The 23,284-nt window shown below is 32.8% G+C and overlaps 1 long non-coding RNA gene across 1 annotated transcript; it reads left to right on the top strand.

Annotated features, from left to right (window-relative positions):
* Window positions 1-968: 968 nt before the first annotated feature.
* On the top strand, window positions 969-21,734 carry LOC123653940. Its single transcript, XR_006743160.1, has 2 exons — window positions 969-1,014; window positions 21,582-21,734. It is a non-coding gene; the product is annotated as an uncharacterized LOC123653940 (long non-coding RNA).
* The last annotated feature ends 1,550 nt before the right edge of the window (window positions 21,735-23,284 follow it).

Here is a 23,284-nt window from a genome sequence, read left to right as displayed (position 1 = left end):
ATTTGTACTAAACTGTTTTTATTTATTCTATCACCATATAAAAATATATTATCTAGAACCAATAAGTTGAATCCATAAAATATGAACGCGGTTAACAACTATTTGTCTTATATAAAACACAGTCTAAACAAATACCTAAATGGCTATATCGTAACGGTAGCGTTTAAATCGAAATCAGTAATTTATACTTATATTTTGTTCCGTTCGACCGCAGTTGTCGACCGCGGTCGGTGGTCAGGTGGTCACACGTTGAGGAACAAACGGTACCCTGTCAAATGTTACCGTCATGTAAATCAGAGGCATGATCACTTGAACAAGAAATCTTGTTTGTGACGTTTTTTTTTTTATAGAGAACATTACATATGTAGCTATGTACCTAAGTCCAACTTTTCAGGAGAGTGTATTAATTTTTATTTTACAATTACAATACTTGTTTCTGATTAGTTTAAGCGACGCGCCTTTTTTTGTTATATGACTAGGTCGACAAACAAGCGTACGGCTCACCTGATGGTAAGAGATTACCGTAGCCTATAGACGTCTGCAACACCAGAAGCATCGCAAGCGCGTTGTCAACTTTATCCCCAATTCCCCCAAGGAGCTTTAGTCACCTTACTCACCAACAAAAACACAGCACTGCAAAACAGTATTATTTATCTGCGGTCTTCCGTAAGGTCTTATATTAGTCGGGCTGCTCCATATTTTGAGCAGGAAAATTCCTGCCGTGCCTCAGTTGGAAGCGAATGGTATCAAAATATCAAAACCTCCAAACATGGCCGACGCTAAACATTTTATTATTTTGTTATCCTTTTAACGATTAGGACAAATATAGCTGGAAATTACTCATTGATATGTCACGTTATTAAAAATAATTATTGCATCAATCAATTTTAATACCTGCTCTTTTTTAATATTTCTTTATAATATTCCTATTTATATAATCAATAATTAATTATCAATTTTTTTTTTTTAGGTAAGCGACCAGTTCCTTTAGCTGATTTCGAATCATTATATGACGTAAGTTAACCTATTTACATATTTGCTCCAATTTACACCGACTTCTAAAAATATGAGTACCTACTCAATTTATTTTTTTATCATTGACGACGCGTTGGCTTAGCGGTCACAGCACTGGCTGTTGCGCTGGCGGTCGCGGGTTCGATTCCCGCTCACTACAAACATTTGTATCGGGCTATCAGCCATATAGATGTTTGTCGTGGTCTGGGCGTTGTGCGTGTGTATTGTGTTTCCGGACCCCCAACACAGAAGAAAATCCTACTGGGGGCCGTTGAGTGTGAAGCGTTTATTGTTATTTATTTATTTATTTTCGAGATCTGACGAGTATTTTATGAGTTATGTCTAATCATTTGTATTTTATTGACTTCGAACACGTTGAATATTTATGTAAATAATTGAAGTCGATTTTTATTTTTCTAACATAATTTTTCGTTTAATTTACCTTATACTGTAGTTAATTCATACAATGTCGGGGCTTATACCTAGTTGCTTAAAACGATAGTAAAGTCTTTGCTCCGATATAAATCGGGCCATTTGTCGACCGCCTCAGGAGTTGCCAAGGGTTTTGAGGCAGTAAAATTGATACGTATAGACATTTAAAGCTTGCGATGCGCTGTTCGTCGTTTTCCGTACTCGGATCTATATTTTCTGGATGATTCTAGAAATAAAACTTTAAGGCATGTCAATGAGATGGAGAGTCTTATTATTTAGTTAGTATGGTAGCTTTTCAAAACTGAATGGCATGATGGCGATTAGATATGTAAATAGTCAGAGAGAATTATAATAACTAAGTTGTTAAAATATTGTGGAAAATTCTTAAATAAAGCCTGTTGTGTCAGATCAATCATCATTTGCCATTAGATGATCAATAAATTACTGAAACCCATGAACAAACTATATTTTTAACTAACTTTAAAAAAGGAGGAGGTTACTCAATTCGACCGTATATAATATTTTTTTAATGTATGTTCGGGGATAGCTTCGTCGTTTATGAACCGATTTTGATCATTCTTTTTTTGTTAGAAAGGAGATATCCCAAGGGCGGTACCATGATAAGGAAACCAGGATCTGATGATGGAATCCCAGTTGTTAATTTTTTTCGTCTACTTACGTTGTATTATTTGTCGATGTAATTGAAGTAGGTTTTTTCGTTTGCGAGCAAATACAATTATAAGTCTAGTCCTATGATTGTCATGTTTCTTACATTCAAAAGTAAAACGCGATCGATTCCAGTATTCTATATTAAAACGTCGTTCAATCCACGAAATTAGCGATCGTAAGCAGATAATGACTGTCTTCAGCTATAAATTCGGTACGTTTATCGAACCTGACCGATCTCGAGTAACTCCCAAGATGGCGGATAAGATAAGGTATTTAATCAATCCTTAAACATCATCCGCCCTTTAACTTAGGTCATTATTGTTATTGCCGTATTTCATACATGTAAGGTATTGTAACTATGTATTATACGACTAATGGACAAGTGTCCATCTACGTTATTAAGAAGATTCTTAATAATGTAGAAGATAAATCATCGTAGTCTAATGTGTTATAGTATTTTTAAGCGACTTCATAAAAGGAGGAGGTTCCTTATAGATTTTTGCTGGGTGTACAGGTTTTGATGCTTCTTTTAATATTCGAAACCTGGCACTTGTTATAAATTATTGCGAGATCTGACAAGTAGATTGAATGATATGAATCGAAGTAATTTTTTTTTAATTTAAAAATACTTAAAAAAGTTTGCTATGATTTAAGAAGAAATTATAAATTAATATGTCGCGTATTGCTTTCTAATGTATAGTTTAGTTTTTTAAATAAAATTTCCTGTTCGATTCCTAGTGTACCTTTTTGTAACGTCATAAAACCTCAACAATGGACAATAACCACAGAACAAATAGGAAATAAGGCGCGTACATACGTTTCGAAACAATTACATAGCGCAAGACGAATCGGCGCGAGTGTGAACCGAATAAATCATTCGTATCGATTGACGCAGAAAATCGATTTTAAAATGATCGAGCGGCTCATGTTTTTATGAAACTTAGATATTCCGTTTGGTTTACGCTTTGTTATTTTTTTGTGTTGATTTATTATATCGATCACTTTTTGTAGCTTACGTTATTCGTTTTGTTTGTACACTGCACCTACTGGCCCATATTACAGATAAGCATTCTCAACGAGTTCTTATGCTCGAAGACTTTCATATCTTGTAAGTTCGTCTGTTGATCTAGTGAGGTTATTTCTGTGAGAATTTATATGGTTTATCTAATAGGTCTGCATATTTAGGTTTTTAGGCCCCCACGCAACTCACTTAATTAAAACATTTTTATTTTCTTTGTTACATTATATTTAAAACAACACTTGATAACTTAAGAACCGACATCTTGCATTGTTAGTACAGAGTAGAATAATGAGTGTAATAGCACAGACTACAAAAACTAGTTACATAGATTAATAAAACTACATATTAATATTCTAACAATTTCTACTACACGATATAAGTTATCTTGGTAATTTTTATGTGGCGTGTACTTAATTATCAAATGTTCCAAATAGTTTTCTAAACTTTAAAGACATGTAATAAATAAATAAATAAATATCTTATAACATACACACACGGTCGTCTGTTCCTATGGTAAGCAACTTAATGCTTGTGTTATAGGTAACAGCCGGCTGATATAGCTAAATACTTTTTTAAATGATAAGTATACATAGAAATAAATACATACATATATTAATACAAATATTACACCCAGACTCAGGGGGGAATCGAATCTGCAACCCGCAGAGCAAAATCAGGGCACTACAAACTGCGCCAACGAGCTAGTCAAATGTGAAGGCATTAGAAATTTTAAAATTAATAACAAAAAGTTTTATTAATTTTAAAGTCTTGTGAAATCATATAAGCAAAAGTTTAGTTATTTATGTATGTGAATATATATTTTCCGCGGACATTTTTTATTACATTTTTAATTTGAGTCGCATACTGTAAACATATTTAAAAACAATTTCTTTGTACCTTAACAAATTACTTTTAAAAAACATCGATATTATATTACGCTGCTTTTATCGATGAATCATTCTAATGATTCAAGTTAATTAATAAAATATAAATATTTTTTTTTAAACATAAACGGAATTAAATAAATAAATAAATAACGAAACATATGTTTCTCTTGTGCGTGGGTAGACCATCAACTCGATTCCACACATAATTGATAGATTAAGCGATGTTTGCGATATGTGGGTTTTAAATTGGCCTCCGTACGGTTTTTAACGATTTATGCATTTTAAAACCTATTTCGATGTCACCCAAATAACTTGAATACTCGAAAACTTTGTAGTTTCTTCAAATATAAACACGAAAATTATTCTAAATATTGATTATTTTTGGTTAAACCAGACATAACTATTGTCATTAAAATACCATTTTTGGGAGTTTAATTAGTTGTAATTTGGTCAAACAACGGTCGTCATACTATAACTTATACTGGTTTGTTAGTATAAACAGAAATAATAGCATACATTTGGAAATTTTAAATCTACAGTTAAATTATTGTTTTGTTAATTTTTAGTGTGTTATTATTTGGTAAGAACGGAAGCCGAAACCGCTAACTGGACGGCCTTAGATTTATAAGTGATTGGTTCACGTATACGTAACGAAATAGGCGGGCTTCTGTTATATGAGTAGTCAATGAACAATTATAATTGACAAAAATCAATGACAGTTTCGTGGATTGAGTTACCGTATAGATGTCGAAATATTAGATAGATGTTGGCTAATAAACAAAAAATAGTATGTTTTATAGGAATTTAAAAAAAATATCTGTGATTCAACTACGACGCGTTAGCATAGCGGTCACAGCACTGACTGTTGTGCTGGCGGTCGCGGGTTTGGTCGCCGCTCACGATAGACATTTATATTAGCCATATAGATGTTGGTCGTGGTCTGAGCGTTTGTGTTTGTGTATTGTGTGTTACCGGAACCCCGACACAAAGGGATACTGGGGGCCGTTGAGTGTGAAGCGTTTATTTATTTATATAGTTCGAAAATTTGATTGGATTTTACTCCATAAGCGATTAAGTGATATTTTAACGTATATTTTGAGAGGAGACGTTGCGCGGTAAAACTATAAGCATAACTACTTAGCGTTACTCTTTTACATCAGAAACATCGCTCCTTAAGGAGTACACGCCAATAAATCTAACGGAAAAACTGAGAATAAGCTAGCTAACACCTAATTAAAGTGTTATATCTTAGCACCTGGTGGACTGCCAACGACTACGAGCCAAATGTTCTTGCCATCCTTCTTAGTTTTTTTTTTTTTATGTCACTAGATTGGCAAACAAGCGTACGGCTCACCTGATGGTAAGCGATTACCGTAGCTTATAGACACCTGCAACACCAGAAGCATCGCAAGCGCGTTGCCGACCCAATCCCCCCAGGAGCTCTGTTCACCTTACTCACCAACAGGAACACAATACTGCTCGAAAACAAATAGATTGCTAGTCGCGCCTTAAATTTAAGTCCTTTAATCGGAATATTATATTACATTTTTATATTATTTTTTAATTTCTTTAACGATAATTTGTATCACCATACAAAGAAATATTTGTGAATAGAATTATCTGAATTTCATGTGTAGTAAACGGGGTTTTCAAACTACATATTTTACGGATTTAAGCATATGTTAAAGAGTCAGTGACTTTAATTAAAATAAGTACGAAAATTCATTTCTATCAATGTTTCATTGGCAAGACGAAACAGTATGACATCTATTAGTATTTAATTGCTAAAGTTGCGCCAAAAACATATAGGAATGTTCAAATATATTTCTAATGTACATAAGGAATTACTTCAAAGTTATGTACGTATGTGTTGGTCTGAATTCTCCTGTCCCAACAGAAAGTGTTCGCGTGTAACACGAAGCTAGGAGTAGTAGACCGTAGCGCTCGGGTTGCTGGACGCGAGTGATGAAATACTGACAGACATATATGTATATGTATATATATATATATATATATACTGACGAATATATATTGTCTATTTTTTGTGTGTTGCAGGTCAACTGAAAAGAGGTTTTCTATATTTTAGATGAGAATCCTGTTTAAAACGCTGTAAACTATTTTACTTGCAAACTCTCTGTATCGTCAATTTCCATTGAACATACAATACATAATCAAGCACGTATATATATATATATATATATATATTCAATTTTATGATCTTGAATGATAACAGGTAACTTGATAGAATATTACTTGTAAGTTTTTTTTTTATTAATCCACATATGTAGTTGAATAGAAATATAGGATAATTATATGGCAGTGTCAATATATATTTATAATTTATACATATTTAGAGAAAGCAACTCATAAAATTAAAAATAATTTTGATTTGACGTAATAAGCGTTCGCTGTCCGTACCTGCTGCTCATTAAACATACATGTCTTTTAGATTACAGTCGGCCATGGCTTACAACTTGTACCAGCCACGAAAGCATTCAGAGTGTGAAGTGGAGAGCGCGGTGTAAAAACGCACACTGAATCAGACAAGCTTCGTCGAGATCACCCGGCTTCGTCTATCTCTATTCATCTGACATTCCGCCTGTGCATTCGTAGTCGTTCTGAAATTACTTTATCGTATTCGATATACGTTTTGACGTAATTCATTTAAACTTTGAATTAATTTTTAGTGTTTTAATTGACCAAGAACTTATTTTTATTTATTAACTAGCTGTGCCCGCGAATTTTTCCGTGTGTAATTTAACAAAAAAGCTATTTTTCAGTTCCCAAAGTTATGAAATAAATATACTTCTAAAATACAATTAGCCTAAGTTACTCCTTATTACATCAGCTATCTGCCAGTGAAAATCCTGTCAAAATCGGTCCAGCTGTCAGAGATTAGCCGGAACGAAAAGACAGATAAACAGACAAAAATTGCAAAAAATGTTATTTTGGCATAGTACCGTGTATACCATCCATATGCATTTACTAAAAAGCAGTTATTTTAATATTACAAACAGACACTCCAATTTTATTTATTTGTATAGATAATATATCGTTTGTTTGAAATTGTTATATTTATAGCCCTTCGTTAATACTTCTTAAGTATATTGTTGTTAATTTTATTTTTATATTTTGATACTTTAAAAATTTTCCACGTGACCATAGCAAGTAACATTAATGTAAGGTTAAGTTAATGACATTTTTATCATACTTAAAATTGATTAATTGTATTAAAATTGATAAGCTACGTCATATGTTATCAAAATGACAAATTACATGAGTGATAATGAAAGTCCTATTTTAAATTTGATAACATTGAAAGTGTATTTCGATCAATTAGTATGTAGATTATTCTTAAAATTTCAAGTATTTTTACGTCTATAAAGTCAAGGCTAATATGTACGTACAATACTAATACAAATTATTGTAATTATAAAAGTGTAATTAAACACAACTATCGAATTGACATAGACTTGTAAACCTTCATTAATTGGAATTAAAAGACATTTAATGTTATTTGATAAAACCATAATATGCATTATTTTATGTATGATATATCCGTGAACTATGTAAAACACGTCTTATAAACGAACTCAAGGTCATTTAGAAGAATAGAACTATGTTGTGGGCGTTTCTTTACGATATCAAATGACAAAATGGAGAAAGAAATTGTCATCGCGCTGTGAAACAGAAGTGATGTTAGACAATATATTCTATGAGCTGATGATCATCGAGGACTTGTTAAAATTGTGTGAAAGTTCATACCGTTGATAAATGAAACAGCGAGTACACAGTATAACGTTTATTTTTAGACTAATTTGACACATAAATAACTTTAGTAAAGACGGAAAACGGGTACCGCAGACAATATAAAAATCCTAGCCACATTTATATAACAATAATTATTTGATATTTCGTAAATATTTTCGTATTTTATAGCGCATGTGTAGGTATGATATAGCTTACGTGCACTTGTGTATTATATGTTCAATAATTCTTTTTTTAAAATAATAAACGTTATTTAAGTTTCTTGTTCTTCTACGTTTAAAATTCGAACAATTTCTCCTAATACACTGAAATAAAAAATGATTTAGAAGCTATTAAACATTTGAGGAATTTGTGAATCAGTTTACGCATAAAGCTTAGAAAATTTGAATTAAAAAATGCAATAAGTTAACGAGACTGCAACGCAAATACCGTATACCGCTATGCAAAAGTTATTTATTACTAAGATAGATTTTATTTATAGATGTCATAGATACAGACTAGGAAGCAGGTGTGAGGAATTCTCGACAAGTGCGGCGCCGTCAATATGAAAATTAATTTATCTTGTCTCACACTTGAAGCGCGGTACAATTGACTTACATTGTAATGCATCGGCAATTTGTTAATGGGCCCCGTTTTATAATCTGCCAATTCTTTATTTCAATGTTGATGTGGAAAGTTGATCTGTTGATAAGTGCGTCATCTCTTTTCTCTTCTTGATAGAAACTGCTTTCCCAGTCGGATGAAGCTTCAAAAATTTTTGTTTATAAAATATGTTTTTTTTAGTCTTATACGTGTGGCAAAATTATCTTCTGATTTTGCCAAAAATACTGTATTTTTTTCTCACTTCGCTATTTTCATAATCACCTGATGAAGTAACGTAATATATATATAGTATAATATAATAGTATAATAGTAATATAATAGTATAACTTAAATATATATAATAGTATAACTTATTTAAGAATTGACACTCTTTATGGTTTTGCTCGCCTTGACACAAATAGCTATTCCTTCGCGATATCCGATATATATATATATAGCGACTCCTTAAAAAGATAATGTAGCGAGATGTTCTCTCTATGTAAGCCTATAGCTTATTTATCTTCTTGAGCCTACCAATAAGGGAAAAATCATTAAAATCACTACCTACATTAATTTTAACATTTATGAATTACAATTAATTTTCAGACATTGGAATGAAATTGTTTCTATGTTAAATTTTAATAATAGGGAATAACTTTGTTCTATTCTGTTTTTTTTTTCGGTATCGTCATCAAGTTATCTCATAATTTCAACACTATAAAAAGTATGAGACAAGCCATCAAACATGATAGCAGCTTAAATAATTAAATATTACGTGACTTTCAGAATAATTAAAGGATAAAAAAATATTTTATCAAACAAAGTATTGTGATCCTTTTATTCCGACGAATAAATCTCCTTCATAAATATTCATAAACGTAACCTTGTTACGTGACAATCGTACGGTTTATATTGTTACATATTTTGCATAATAACATGCTGTGCACGGACTTATTTATTTAATCATTAATTACGATAATAGGGGAATGTGTCTCTCTTTAAAATGTATGTAAATAAAAATCATTCGCTAAATGTTTTACTGAACCCTAAACTCGAGAACGGCTGGACCAATTCAGTTTATTCTTTTTTTTTTTTCTTATAGTTTGTAGAATGTACTTAAGAAAAAAGAATTAAATTATGTCAAAAATTAAAAAAAAAACAACTTTTTTAATTTAGGCGTTTGACAGTTCAGATGAAAGGACAACGTCAGTCGGGCTGTTTGTTATTGATATTTATGCTGTATCTGTGTATGTTTTGGTACTTGAACTTGTACTAGCAAAACTTATCAATTTTGTGTAACGTATACCTACATCAAAAGACGGACAGGAATTAAAAATATTATTAATATTTTAAAAAACAAGAAAAAGTACAAAAGGATTCTAATACAAAATCTTCCACCAAGATGTACTTAACTTAATCACGACTTCTCATATCGTAATCGCACTTCCTTTAAATTACTAAAGATGATTACAAACTGTCAATGACCTAAACCCGAAACTTAAATGCAACGTTCATAACAAGCATTAGTCACTAATTAGTTTTACCTCCTTTTTTAAATCGTATCGTTCGAGAGATCCTTGAAGTGTCTTCATGAATTTCAATTAACTTTATTAGGATATCAGGAATACTAAATTATCCACTTAGCCTCTTTATAAACGTTAAGAGAGCGTTAAATTAATCATTAAAAATAAATGGAGCGTTCGTATGAAATGATCGCATTAAAATAATCTATAATAATTATTGACGAGCATTCGCGCGAGCGGAATTATGTCTGCATTTCAAATGGAGCCTGAGAGGCTTAGACCTTGTTCATATAGATTATTTTATGTGACTAACAGTTCCTCTGTTTAGTTCACCATATTTGATATAATAATAGTACCTGTGTATATTAATTCTAAATATCTTCTTTTTTCCTTACGTGTTTTGTAAATATTTTCAAAATAATTCATAAATAGAGTAAACAATGATTATTTTTAGGTGAATTTAGGATCATATACCTGTTACCGACATTATGCCTTCATAATGTATAACGTTACGGGGTCGTCGCGACTCGTCGTCTTTTTTTATTGTTTTTAGCTTTATTTTTTAAGAAATATCCACTTTGTACAGTTATTTTACAGAATTTTATTTATAGCAATTTTAAAATTTAAAGTTCTTGGTCGTTAATCGCTAACTTTGTTCATTCATATGACTCGATCGTTCAAGTCGAATACCTGTTAACACAATTAGTTGTCATCTGTTTCCGATAAGGTATGTACGTATAAAAATAGTTATGTAAGATAGTTTTTTATCAATATAAACAATAAAAATTTTTACTTTGAAAAGTTATATCTAAAAAAATAATACACAGTGCTGTCGTTTTATTTTGAGCTAATGTAATTTCAATGTAATTCAAAAAGTCAACAGATACTAAATTTGTTTAATAAAATAAATAGTTAAATATATTTATAACAAAAGCTGGTTACGAAATCGCTTGTAACCATCAAAATAATTTCAACTAATTGCCTCGATTATGTAAAACAATTTTCAGTCTAATTACTATCGAAAATAACAATTTAGTTATAACTCCAAGCGTGTGAGTAAGCTGATCACCTAAATAGTTTAACCCAGTTTTCGTAACAATTAAGAAAACAAAAGCCAAAACAAAATAATATCAAAATGTAACCGGCAAACGTGAGACGACGAGTAACAACTTTAATGCGAACGTAATTTGATAATTATAAAATCTGTGGGAAGAGTTCCCGTAGTTTCAATGATGTACACAAAAGTTAGATAACATATAACACTTCCGAGTTCTAGATAGCACGCTGTCTTCTTAAATTATAGTCAGATGGGAAATCCGGTAAGAACCAATGGCTTCCTCGAGCTACGTACATCATGTAATGATTATGCGATAATGACATTTCTTGTAATGATAATACTCTCATCTCCACAATGTAACGGATAAAGGCATCGGAAGATAAAGAAGACGTTTACATTTTCCGTTGCTTTAATATTCATATTTTGTACATTAAACATTATACCGTTAATGTTGTATCTTAGGAGCTTTATTAATTTCTTTAGTAGTTATTAAATTGTCCCGTACGAGATTCCAGCGCGTACGAGGAAACGTGTTCTTTGTTCTTTGAATAATGGTCCTCTCATGATGATAAAGCTCTTTAGCATCCCTTTCATATTCCGCTAACATACGTCCCATATCATTTATAACGCTGGATGCCCGTTAGTCTGACCCAGGGGTGCGGGGACATGTCGCAATTAGCGCTGCGCATGCACGGTCATGTCGTGATAGCCCGCCTAATCCGACATACCGGAGTGGACGTGACAGGTCGTAGTCTGTACCTGACAACCGCCTGACAGGCGCATCCTTTCATACGCTCTTGACGTGATCAAGCAAATTAGATTAGAGATATATTTGGGTAATTGCGCGTATCATTCTTGATTTTGAATATATTTTCATATGATTTGAATAATTCGTTTCTTGCCGTCTGTAACCCTGCACTGTAACATGCACTTGACAAGGAAGCGACCGGACGAATTGCGCTTTGATAAATAACAATTTGCCACGGTATAGACTGGTCGACAGTTCCTTTGACCATTGGCCGTCGTGACTGGCGTCTTTTATTGTATTGAACATCAGTTCTCAGTCAGCTTGAGTATCATCAATAGTAACAGATTCCCGACAGTATACCTTCGGTACTTCTGATTTCATTTCAAAGCTATCGTTTATTTTTACATTAAAATTATTACATGTGTACTTATCTACCTTATTCACATTTATTATTAAAGTTAGTTTTATTATTCAACATTTAAATTGTTCGGTAGTAGCGTTTCTAGTATCTAAGAATAATATTATTGTGACCGTAATCACTTAATTCAGCGTTGATGACTGACCTCTTTATTGTACTCGAGATCGGCTCTAACTTCTCGCCAACTGTTGTTGCGAACACGATTTGTATCACCGGCGTTTTGTTTTAGATTTCCACGGTGGGCATAATTTGTGAAATTGTAACAATTTGTCGTATTTTCAAATATTATATTGTCGTTTGCGGATTGCGCGATCTTATTCTCGTGTAATGTGAAAATGCGTTCTGTAATGTGCCAATGATAGTTTAAATTTAATGAAGCGATGAAAATTATGTCGGTAATATTTACCAATATAATATATATTTGAAATTAACTTTCTTTGTGTCTATCTGGGGGCACGGTAGTGCCCCCGCCAAGACGAAACAAAAAAAAAAAAAACGAAAAGCACTACCTATCTTTTCTCGAAGTGCTTCGTCGTTTTTTTGAACCCCCATAACTTGGGTTTGGATTATACTAGATAAACAAAATTCTGGGGATATGATGTCAATAGTAAACTTATTAAACATATAAAGTTTCAATTGCATAGCTCTTATACTTTAGATTTTATTGATATCTAAAAAACCCCGATTTCGTCACTCACTGATGATCATCAAAATTCTTAGAGTACTTCCTGAAGTCCCAGAAAGCTGAAATTTGGTATGTAAGCTAGTATTAGTACACAAACAACAAAAAAATTCTAAAACTTGGAACTTTTACCCCCCAACCCCTTAAACTAGGGGATGGAAGTTTGTATGAGACTTCCGCAAATTTTAATGCTAGAGGTCTGAAAATTGATATAGGGACTCCTTGTTATTAATAATAATAATAAAATATATAAAAAATACAAATCGATTATTAGTTTATGTCGAAAATTTACATTTTGTAATTTTGGTATTTAAGTTTTGGCAGAGATCACCGTTTGCATATCAGTTCAACATAAAATCAAAAACAGCGTGCTTAAACCGAATATGGTGAAGATTGGATGATATTTATGGTATAAAATGTGTCGGAGGTAAAATGCAATTATAATGTTGTCATAAGCAACTTACAAAAAGAAGTGAAATCCCACCAAAAACATTTTCATGTAAAATGTTGCCAAGACGAGATCATATGGCTCGCACTGTCAAAAAGTTATCAGATCTCATGTAGAGCCAAGCTTCTAACTCTACACGCCCTAACTCTACAAGCCCTAACTTCACAAACTCTACATCTTAGTCAAAATATGTGGCTTGGCCGTTTCGTTACTACCGGCTGCCGATGTTGTAGATGACGAGTTTCCTGTCTCATTTATATAAATATATTTTCTCTTTTTAGTTTTATTTGTATTATATGTATATCAATTATTCTTCTTCTTTTTATTTTTTCTTTAATAGAACTATTGTATGACAGAAAAGTAAAAAACAGTGAAAAAAATTTTCACCTTACGCCCACGTGACGGTAGCGAAACGGCCAAGCCACATATTTTGACTAAGGTGTAGAGTTTGTGAAGTTAGGGCTTGTAGAGTTAGGGCGTGTAGAGTTAGAAGCTTGGCTCTACATGAGATCTGATAACTTTTTGACAGTGCGAGCCATATGATCTCGTCTTGGCAACATTTTACATGAAAATGTTTTTGGTGGGATTACATTATCCAAGTGGCACATTTTAGAGTTTGTTTTGTTATTTGACTATGTATGACGCGTTACATGATGAATAATATTTGGCATATAAGTAACAGCAATCGGTTGTTGTCGGTATATGTATTTCCTATGTGATGTCCAAGTACAAAATTTAACCATCGGGGACCTTTAATTATAAAGAGCTTCTCATTATAAAATCAGAGTATTCATACTCTTTATTCCGGACTAAGTGAAAAATTTATAAGCGTGGTCGTAGGCACAAACTTGTCTAAAGCAATTTACAAAGATGCATTTAGGGGTGTTAATTTAAAGTCTTACTGCGTGGTTTACGACTGTAGGGGCGTTTTTCAATTGTTTACTTAGACGATTGTGCGGTTAGAGAACTGTTTGACAATTTTTATTTATTATTTTTGCGGTTTAGCGCGACGATACAGCAGTCTTGTATTGTATTTGCTTTAGCGGTCAAAACATTTTTTTTTTAATTTGTTGAAAGAGAAATTCGATACATCTACTAAGATGTTAAATCCTTAGGTCTTGTATTTCATTCACTTATAGTTATTATAAACAGTAATTGATTTCAGTGAGCTGATAGAGTAACTGCGGAGTTTCTTTCCGATTCTTCTCTGCAGATATATTCCGTGTCGGTGATAGCCTCACTTTTAACTTTGAGCATAACTCGAGAATGGCTCGACCGATTCGGCAAATTTATTTTTTTGAATGTTCCTTAAGGCCCACGAGAGTTAAAAAAAAATTATTTATTATTAACTTTTGACAGAACGAAGTCTGTCCGGGCGGCTAGTTACGATTAAAACAATTGTAAAGATTACAATTTTTCTGATATTATATAACTCGTATTTACATAGCCTAGCTTGAAGTATTTTTTTATTAGAATAGCGGAACACTGACGCAATTGTCCCTGGCGCTCGTCGCACGCGCATCGCTAACCGCGTTAGCGACGTCGCGATAACCGCTCACATTTCGCTGTTGATTTCTTACTTGTTTAGTGTCTACTTGCGACTGTACAGTAACTTACTGTCTTTATGTACTTTAATGTGATCATTTTTAGCCTTTTACTCTTAACTACTGCTTTTGTAGTCTTTTCTAGTTATTTTGTTTAAAATTTAAGTAAGTCATATGAGAGCAATCTTGTTTTACTTTATAATGTGTGTGCCTTAATGTCTTCTTTCTATTATTAACACAAGAAATACTATTTTAGTTAACTTGTGTTAAATTTTATCTAGTCTTGCGTGTCATATGAAAGCTTTACTTAATTGATTTTAAATATTTACTACTAGCGGACACGGCAGACGTTGTCTTACTCGGAATACAGCTACCAAATTTGATTGCTTACATACCAATAGGAGCGCCACCTACCGGGTTAAATTGTTTTCAAACCATCCGTGAAGCCATAGAAATATATGTACCTAAGTAACCAAATCGATTCAGCCGTTTAGGAGAAGTTCAGTGACGAACATACGCACAGAAGAAATATATGTATTAAAATATCAGGTATAAACATCTTCTTTAACACTTAATAACAATCTTACTAAAATAGAGGTGTAATTGATAACAGGCAATTAAAAAAAAACCGCGTTTTCATATTGTAACTAATAACCCTAATCTCTGATACAATTATTTCTGAACTTGAAGATAAGCCTGATTAGAACACATAATTAAGATTCCATTGTTTTACAGCGAAGTTAATCGTTTAAATCATACACGCATCACTTCGAGCGTTCGACGCACCTCAACTACTAAGTAACGGTTCCTAAGGCTACGATGACATCAATAAAAATTTAGAACGACCGATGCCGTTAAGTTCCAAGATAGGTGACCTACTTTTATAAAACTCCTTTTGATTTTTTTTTTTTAATTGAAATAGATGCTTGCCGATACAGTTTTAGAAGCAAATATAATATTTTGGTTTTTAGCACGTAAGGTTAGGAAGAGTAGGAATTTTCGAGTACTTAAATTTGAGCAGTCTCTTGAATATTTCGCTGTACATAAAAAACAAACGTAAGCCGTAATAGTTTTCACAGTAAAAAAAAAAATTAAAAAGTAGTCAGTAAAATTGGTACTTTTTCGAGCCAATTTAAAAAGAAATCAAATTTCGTGTTTAGTGATTGTCAAAACTAAATAGTAAGTGTCGACCCTAGGGTACGTGCGGCACAGATTGCATCGGACTCCCACGTAACGGCACGTGACCACCTGCTTCGTCTACAGCGGAATACTTAGTATTACTAATAAGATTTGTTCGATGATAAAAAAACGGGCCATATTTCATGCATGTGGAGAAACACGTGCTGATCATATCTCATATGAAACAGCAGAGATCAAATTTGTACCTTTTTTTGATATTTTTTTAATGGAATGACTAAAACGTACGTGAATAGATATCCTTATCTTTATACGTAATCAATTAGGAATAAAGCTCTGAATTTTTAAAAGGATAAATTGTATTATCGCATTTTTCTAACGTCTTCGACACCATATCGGCGTGAATTTTGTTTTTAGGTTTTAATAATTTTTAATTGTTTCGAAGTACAATTTTTTTAATGTTGTTTATAACGATTTTATTTATTAATTGTAGATATATAATAAATTAATTTTATAATTTTTAATTTAATATTCTTATCAATAACGGGGACTAATTACGTATTAAACGACCAATTACTTTTTTATTATAGTTATTCAGGAAGTGTTTAAATAGAGAAAGTTAAATTTTATGTCGATTAATTAACACCTTAAACTCGAAAATACTTTATTTGCAAAATTTGTACTGAAACAGAACGATTGAAATATATTAACGACCGATCTGATGTTATGGACGTAATAAATTGTAATTGCAGGCAATTACCGCGGACGACGATGTCTAAAGGCGTGTAACCTAATTTATTGCCTAATTAGAGCTTAAGTTCGACAAATGGGTCAGAACCGTGTCAGGAAACAACAGAAACGCTCCGGGCAACTTTCACCCAAATTTTAAGGGCGGTAACGTACAAATCCCTATAAAGCACCCTCGAATGTTACGCAACAGACTAATGAATGGAAAGCAAGTGAATGTTGCTATGTAGAGTATTTAAAGGATATAATTTTACTCTTTTAATTGGTTTACAGAAATGTACGCTATGCGCAGCGCCTGGTTGTGCTGTGGTTATAGAGATTTATCGCGGATTCTCAATGGACTGCACAAGACGTCGGAAGTTATTCCGATTCTGATACTATTGTATTGATGTTTTGTTACGTAAAAACTCTTATCACACATCTTTAGCTAAAATTGAAAGAATTTTTTGTCGTGTTTTATTTACAATAAGTAATAGTGGTTAGTTGATAATCATAGGACAGTAAAATGAGCGTGAGGCGTTTAATTGTTTAGTAATTTATTAAAATAAACGAATTAAAACCATGTCTTTTTGCTAGGGATAGTAAGTTAAAGATAAGGAAATTATTTAAAAATTTAGAAATAATTATTGTTACGTAATTACAGTTTAATAATGCACTATTCATTAAAAAGACATTAACATTTCTTTGTCAGGTAATTTCACTTAAGGCTGAAGAATTCATTTAACGTATTACACACGGCACCGCAAATTATTGCGTACTCTATCGAGACAGCGAAATTGCCGAAAAGCAGTGTCGCAATCACGAATCGAGATTACATATAGTCGGTTTGGTGTAAAAAATCTCTGTAGGTCAGTGAACAGGTCCCGTGGCATTTAACCGACACAAAATTAAATTATATGAGATACGTGCATCGAGAAGCAAACATTGCACAATGGTGTGTTATACTCCATTATGAGTTGAATTGACTTCGTAATTTTTGAGGATTTAAAAAAAAAACAGAAATTTTTTTCCTTGTTTATTGCCTTTAAGGTTTCGGTTAACACATCGGAACGATTGGAATGATCTTTTGCGGTTACTGAAAAGTGATTACAAAATATATAAGCCGCACTGTGGTGTTGGTTTTGAGACGACAATACCATTCAACTATCACTTGTCAAACGAGAGATTTACATACATATACGTGAACGAAAATTTGGGCCGTCTGGTCGGTGGCTGTCACGTCAAGATTAAAAGCGCACTTGTCATGGTCGACGGTGGCAGGTGAGTTATTTACGGTACAGAATCTCGTTTTCATTGAAACAACCGTAACAGTAGATTCGGTAAATTTCTCTTTGAACAATGGGACAAGATTACAGATGGAACCACTTATATGGCCTCATTGTACTCTTATCCGTATTCGATATAGCTTCTGGAATCTACGAACATGTATCGTCAACGTCATTCTTTAATCGTAAATGTCGTTGCTTGAAATGAAATGATATACATTTACTGGATACTCTTCATCCCGAACTTCGGTGCGGTCTCTCTAGGAGATGCAGATGGTGTAAATGTCAAAATATTCAATCAAGTATAAAGTTGAGTAGAGGTGTCAGTAGAGTTTCTTAAGTTGAAGATACCATCACCAGAACCATGAGGCCTCTGTGGTGTTATAAGAAAGTTACTAAAAGTTCCGATGGTCGAATGCCACTCTCAGGGGACATATTTTGTCCTTGAACAAAGGAATTTTTTTAACAACTTCAAAGGAGGTCAATATGGCAGAGTAAGCTCTGACCCTTCATATGAGTATAAGAAAATTGTTCAAAACTTTTTTATAAATTGTTTCAGTACAGTACAGTCCAGATTCTCATAACTTCACCAATGATTAGTTAGATGATCTTATCTACCAAATTGGTTGACTTTATGCATATTATTATAACTTCATAGATTGATAACGTAATTTTGTGTGGCTCTTAAGACGAGAAGCATAAACAAATAGAGTGTATTTACTAATAGTGTAGATTTAAATACAAGATTAGTTCTTCTAGTTGATGAAAGGCTGTTCAATATTTTTTAATTCTTTAAACTATTATTAATTAATTATTAATGTTACCAATATTGCTGTGTGGTTAAGGCTGGCTTTGAAATACACAGGCCGAAGACGGGCAGCAGCGTCTTCGGTGTGACAAAGCCAGTACTGCGGTCACCAACCCGCCTGCCCAGCGTGGTGACTATGGGCAAAACACATGAGTTCACGTTATTTTTGGCGTAAACTTGTGGAGGCCTGTGTCCAGCAGTGGACTGTATAGGCTGTAATGATGATAAGGCAGTAAGAATATAGCCACCCACTCTGTTCCCGTGGGTGTCGTAAGAGGCGACTAAGGCATAACATATTTCCACTACCACTTTTGAACTTAAAAAGCCGGCCGAAGACGGGCAGCAGCGTCTTCGGTTCGATAAAGCCAGCCCTGCGGTCACCACCCGCCTGCCCAGCGTGGTGACTATGGGCAAAACACATGAGTTCACGCCATTTTTGGCGTGAACTTGTGTAGGCATATGTCCAGCAGTGTACTGTATTAGGCTGAAGTGAGTGAAGTGAGCTACCAATATTTTGTCCATAAGACTTGAAACGGAATTATTGCCCTTGTTCTACAACGTTAAATTATATATTTAATTTCAAAATAGAAACAAAAATTGTTTACAAGATTTTAAAGGGTATATTTTAATAGAAACTTCAAGCACTTTCTGATAATTCATACATTTCTTTTTAAATATAAAATACCGTTAAAAAACGACCACGACAGTTCACAAAACATTAAATAAATAAAAAAATACCCACAAGAAACACGGGGAACAGTCCCAATTAAGCGAACACACACGAAATATAAACAATCAACGGTGAATAGGCATTCATCAAAGTTGTTTTGGCCAACGCTATTCAGCGACAATCTCGCTAGCATCTAACAGCGGGTTTCGCAGATGAAGTTTTTAGATTAGCGCGATGCGAATGTCTTACGACTGGTTCCGATGTCGTAACTCTGTAATACGAACAGTGATATCGTGCTTCGTATAAAACTTGGGGTATGTCCTCATATGCGACCTTTCTTTGGTTAGAACTTGAATATAAAATGATCTTGATTTATATCTATAATTAAATGTGTAGTAACGTGTGTTGTTGTTATTGTATGTATATTTTTTTATATTAATATAAAATTACATATTTAATTTAAATAATTAAATATCTCGTTCTGTTTTCATAAATATATTTTTTTTTTATTTAATTGTTACTTTTAATTTTAATCTTAATTTTAATCTGAAAAGAAAAATATATAGAAAATTAAAAGATTGAAAGATAAGAACATCTTCATCAGATCTAAGCAAACATTTTATACGAAATATTCTATACTTCAATTTATTATTATGTCAAAAACCCTAAATCGTAATACATAATTATAGTGAGATACACAGTAAGCACTAAGCCTTAACATTGCTTAACTGAAATAATATCTGCTTAGTTGACAAATCGCCACTTGGCCGGTATACGATTACCTTACAGATATGTTAATAGCAGTTCTGGAGAGTAAAGTTGCGAAAAATTCCCACTAAATGGTGATCGTCATGTCAAAAATGATATTTGATTGTATTCCATTGAAACGTTTTGCAAGTCACAATAACAAGTATGATAATTATAAGTTTAGTGTACCTTTTACACTAAACATTTTAAGTTTTTTTCTAGGGGTTACATCTTGCTTCTAATTCAATGACATATTGAAGTACAACTTCTTTACGCATGCTTGTCTTGGGTAGTAACCTGGTGAATGCGTGACTGGGGCGTTACGAAAGGTGTGATTGGACGAGGCGAACGGAAGTTGAGAGGCAGATTTAAGTTAGTGATGATAGAGAGAGCTAAAAAATAACAAAAATTATAGATATATTTCAAGTTAATAACGATACTTATTAAACCTATAGCATAAGAAAACTCTTGCTCGTAAGCGATTTACACGTAATGAATTCAATCAGTTACTAGGCTTCTTGTATCCACTTACATTCTAATCTGTATATAAATATATACGTATTATGTAAATGTTACGTTAATATAATCAGTTCGATGCTAATTATTTCCGTTCCACATAATTAATTGCAAATATGTTTCTAGTATGTGTTAGTTAATAACTGTCGTTTGATTTACTATATTATATTCTAGTGATGTTGCGCGTTTTTACCCGCGTTTATTTAAGAAATAAACTTACTAAAATATTATATATCCAATATATCCCCGGTAAATGAACGATCCAACACAAAAAGAATTATTCAATTCTAACCAGTACCTAGTTTCTGAGGAAATTAGCGCGTTCAAACAAACAAAAGCTCTTTAACTTTATATATATGTATTATGTATATGTTTTTATAAATAATGTAAAGTTTGTCTGATTTGTTTTTTCAATACGTTGATGTTTAGAATAACCAGACCGATGTAAATATTATTTCGTGTGATTGATTGAAGTTATTAAAATGAGTAAAAAAACGAAAAGTGTGTTCTATTTCAAATAGTATTTTAATTAAAATGCTGTGGAATGGATGGTGGATGGGATTTTATTAAGTATTATTTTTATATAATGTACGTAATTAAATCGCAAATCAAAAAAGTTTTTCTTCTTCAAAACTTTCGATTGGTCTTATGCTATTTCTAAGGAAAACTGGAGTAACTTAAAGTATTCAGTCCAATAAAAAGAAGGTAAAAATAACAAAAAGGTCTATAAATTTAGTTAGTCACAGTTTCCTGGTAATAAACGAAAGTAAAAGGTAGTAATCTTCCAAATTAAAACAATTCTTATATCTTAAAGTTAGTTAAAATAACTACAATCCTATTCTCTTCCTAATAAAGTAAAAAAGTAAACAATGTTAACTAATCTTTCCTTTTATTGCAGGTAAGGCATCAGTCATCTCGAGCTGGTGAAGCTGCAGATTTAAATTTTAAGTGCTTGTCCGAGATCGAGTGAAATCTGACAACACCGCGTTGGTTTTTATATATCGTAAACTTAGTTGATCGTGGGAAACGTATTACAAAAGATTTGAGAAGATTTCGTGTAATCATTTGTTTTAGACATAATTAATTTGATACTATTTATATCGCTTCAGCCTGTAATATCCCACTGCTGGGTACAGGCCTCTTTCTTCACATAGGAGAAGGATCAGAGCTTAATCCACAACGCTGTTACAATGCGGGTTTATAGTATTATCCAACTACTGTTTTCTCAACAAGTTCTCCGATTTGCTCGAATCAAGGTATTAAAATTTGTAAGCTAGTGATGCAACTTGTGGTTTTATTATTTAGTTACTCTACAGTTCTATGTTTTTTCGTTGTACTAAATATTGGCCTACCCTCAATAAAAAGCCTAGTATCTTAAATTATAATTCTGTAATAATCACTTTTATTTAAACTTTTCTGATTTCATATAAATAAAGGTTTTAAAATTTTGAAACCAAAACCTTACAAAAAAAGAAGACAAAGATTGGTGCACAAGGATCGCGTTATGTTCGTGACGTGCGCACCGTAGGCAAATTGATAGTTAATTGTAGCCTCAGGTCGGGAACAGGAAAAAATTATACCGTACTCAATCTCATTGTTAGTTCCTACGTATCTTATGATATACTAATGTTAAAGAATCATCGTATTGAATTGACAGGACACGCCAACTCTTATGTACTTGTATGGTCTAGTATGTTATTATAATTATATACTTAACGCTTCACATATCTTCACACGTGCTACCATTGATTTAAAGAGAGCATCCAGAAGAACAATCGGATGAAGAACGTGATACAACTACTAGATAAGGTTATTTCATTTTCACATTTGAGCCTATTACAGTTCACTGCTGGACATAGGCCTCCACAAGTTCGCGCCATAAATGGCGTGAACTCATGTGTTTTGCCCATAGTCACCACGCTGGGCAAGCGGGTTGGTGACCGCAGGGCTGGCTTTGTCGCAGTGAAGACGCTGCTACCCGTCTTCGGCCTGTGTATTTCAAAGCCAGCAGTTGGATGGTTATTCCGCCATCGGGTAGGCTTGTTAAATTCCAAGGTGGTAGTGAAACTGTGTTATGCCTTAGTCTCCTCTTACGACACCCACAGGAAGAGAGGGGGTGGCTTCTTAATGCCGTAACCACACAGCAAAAAATAAGGTTACATGCGACCCTTTAAGTATTTGGCTCGATGCTCGTCTAACGGCCTTTTTCAATAATCTACTCTGTTTAATTTGCTGTCTAGAGATGTAATTGTTACGTCAAAATTCTATCTCCATACAAATTGTGTCAAAAACTTAGAACTAGTAAACAAAAGCAGACATTAGTAAATTATTGGAAACGGTAAGCTACCTATCTGATGTTTATACTGATTTCGACTAAGATTAATGAAATGTAAAAAATCTTTTATACGATCTTTTTCTTGGATATATTTTGACATGTATGTATTCAATGTGATTGAAAAATCGTGTATTAATTTACTTTTTTAAGTTATATGTTTCGTTACCAATTCAGTTTCATAATAAATACGACCTGAAACTATAAATCAAAGACACTAAATTACAAATATAACATAAAACTCTCGCAGTGAACATAAAACAGCTTGA

Source organism: Melitaea cinxia, chromosome 5 (assembly GCF_905220565.1).
Source record: "Melitaea cinxia chromosome 5, ilMelCinx1.1, whole genome shotgun sequence".
NCBI lineage: Eukaryota > Metazoa > Arthropoda > Insecta > Lepidoptera > Nymphalidae > Melitaea > Melitaea cinxia.
Note: the sequence above shows the minus strand (reverse complement) of the source record. Positions and strands in the feature narration are given on the sequence as shown.